We start from the raw sequence: 3052 nt of genomic DNA, 5'->3' as shown, positions 1-3052 counted from the left end.
GTGGGCACGTCTTCATAGGGTACTTCAGTTTGTTGATGATCAGCTGTGGTGTTGGGAACTGAACACCAGCCTCCTGCCTTGAGCCAGGACCTTGACCCTGTGACCTCTTCCTGCCTGGGGCTCCTGTTAACGGCAGTGCAATGCAGCTTGTGGCTGCAGCCATTTCTTTCTCTGGCATTTTGCACAAAGTTGGCCACTGCTGACCTTAGCAACTGAAGTGTTCATTGTCATGATGTGAACTGATGGTAGCTGGGTTCTCTCTTCCCACTTCTCCCTGCACATTTGCTTTTTCAAACTCAGTACAGGACTTTACACTGATCTTTGCTCAGTTTTCTCTGTCTGGTGTCCCTGAGGTCATTTTGAATCCTGATTCTGTCAGCTCAGACATTTATAATATCTTCTCTGTTGCATCTTTGATAAGCCTTAACTCCCCTGGACTTGAGGTGTTAAATGTATGGGACAGGATTGGGCTGCAGACAGCAAGTGATCCATAGTCTGTGTCCCTTGCCTCAGTTGTCAGCCAGTGTCCACACCCAGCTCCTGGCCCCACAGACACGAGAGGCTTCCAGGTACCTGGTTTAAATTCACACTAGCCATGTTTCTTTATCTCATATACCTTCAGAGTGCTTTCACATTTATTATCTGCTTTATCTAAAAGCAGGCATGGCAGTTCAAAGAGGGGCTTGCCCACAGTCAGAGAAGAAGTCAGTGGCAAGGCCGTTTGAACCTGGTACTGACCCCCATTCAGAGCTCGGCGAAGCAGGGTGGTGGTTTTAGGAGCAAGCAGAGGGATTTTTTGGCATCTCTGAATGGGGCAGGAAAGAGAGTCAAGCTGAAACCCCAGAGGTAGTCATCTGAGGGTGACTGCAGAAGGCCTGGTCTGGTCTCTCTAGTCCCCCTAAAGATTCTGCAGCAGACAACAGTTGTGATGTATGTTGGGTTCTGGGCCTAAATTTTCCCAAGAGAAAACTACATAATTTTTAAAGTCCCATCTAACATTTCTAAAAATCTGAATCTAAACCAGGTTTTATCCCCCTCACTCTCCTTTCTAAACCAACTAGAAAATGTGGGTGGATTGAGAAAGAACAGAAAAGAAAGATCAAAACTGTGACAACCCTCTGACAACATTTTAACTTGAAAATTGCCTGCAAATGGGTGGCATAATCCTGTGTGGGCAGATGTAAATCAGGTGCACGTCTACTCAGCTCCTTCTCCTTCACATCTCCTAACAAACACCTGGAAAACACAGCCCTGGACTTGACCACTGGCCTTGGGAAGACTAACTCACTTCAATCTGCCTGATTCCCCAGTTGGGTGAGACCTGCTCCTCCACTGCACTCCCAGAGCCTGTGTCCTGCTGGTGGCCTCACCTCCTGCTGCCCCTATTGGTGGCACCTGTACACCCCATGCACCCCCCTCCCTACTGCCCCAGGCCCAGCATCACCAGCAGGTTCTCATTAAGTGGTTGAGAGGAACAAAAAGTCAGAAGATGGGACTCTAGTTCTAGTCTGCTTCTTCCTACCCAAGCCCTCTCTGAGAGCTTACTGGTCATTAGGTGCCAGTCCAGAGGCTGATTCTGCAAAATCAATCCCTCTTTCTCCCCCCGCCCCCAACACACACATACACACACACTTCCCTGGGCAAGGCGGAGAAGTGTGGATGGTTCTGCACCAAGCCTTTTCCTACTGGCGGGAAAAAAATTCTTCGCTCAGAGGACACTGGGTCATCACACCTGTCACCTGCCTAGCCTTGTGCTGACACCCTGGCCTGGCCTCTCCCTGAGCCCAGCCCCTCTCTAAGCCTGACTAGTGGCAGGGCAGGGGGGCTTGTGGGGAAGCTCTGCTGAGTTGCCCTTTCTCCTCTGGCAAAAGAAAGGGTGGAGCCAGAGCACCTAGGAAGGTGCCTCTGCACCCAGGCTCTGTGTTTTGTGTGTCCAGCCTTCTCCTTTAAGGCTGTGAGTCATCTGACATTCTCCCGCCCCCCTCCCGGCTCTGCAGCCTGACAGGGGCTATCCCAACAGTGACAGTTACTGCTAGTGATGAGTGACAGTGCAGTGAGGGGTGCCTTAGAACAGAGGAGGGGAGGAGAGGGCTGTGGTCATCAGACGTTCTGATAGAGTGTTCTCCACTTTTCAGAGCGCTTTTTCATTCCCTGAGGGAGTGACTTGCCTCACAGCAGATCTCAGGTCTCCCCAAGTTCCTTCCCCCTAGCGTAACCTCCCATCAGTAGAGGGGTGTCCCAGCATGCTCAGGAAGCGCTTTGGGAGCTTAGGGGAAGAGTGTTCACCATGTCAGCAGCCCACAGGACTGGCCGGGAGCCTGTGTGACATGACAGGATAGGGGTGCGTTCTAGGCACAGAGTGCCATCCTGACGTGCCTTTATTTAGGCCCTGGGCATCAGGGTAGGCTGCACGGAACCATTCCTACTCCCTAAGCAGTTGGCTTCTGCGAGCCCCCGGGTTCCTGTTTCTCTACCACAGTTGCAAAGAAGGCCCACTTCCAGCTCTGGGTTACCAAGACCCAGCCCAGTAGATCCAGGGGGCAGCCTCTCATTTCCTCTTACTTCCCAGGCTGCCCTTCATCCCTGAGCTGCCTTGATTTGTCTCCAGAGCTTGTCCCCTGGTCAGTATGTGCAAAACTGAGGCTGGCCCACCCCACCCACCAGGAGCCCAAAGTGTTTTATGTAAGTCCTCCCAGAGGAAAGGACCTTAACACAAATGGGGAGGCTTGCAAAGGTAGGGGTCCTGTCTCTCACGGGGCGAGTGATGAGCCAGGACGTGGCCTGAGCCAGGCCTCTGCTCACAGGCTTCCCTGGGGACCGTGGCCACAACCGCCATGGAGAGGGGCTGGGGCCACCACATGGACAGGTTCTGTGATGGAACTCTTGTGCTTGGGACAGGCTTGCATGAGGCATGCGGTCCATCCCCAGCCCTTTGGGAAGAGCAAGGAGAGAGCAGAGGGGCCCTAGGACAGAGCTTTAGGGCTTAGAGCAGCCCTGGTATTGCCCCCGGCACTTTGGCCCCGGGCAGACACACATCTGCAGCCCCAGGGCT

The sequence above is a fragment of the Mesoplodon mirus genome, assembly GCF_964341445.2.
Source record: "Mesoplodon mirus genome assembly, chromosome: 13".
Lineage (NCBI taxonomy): Eukaryota > Metazoa > Chordata > Mammalia > Artiodactyla > Ziphiidae > Mesoplodon > Mesoplodon mirus.
Note: the sequence above shows the minus strand (reverse complement) of the source record.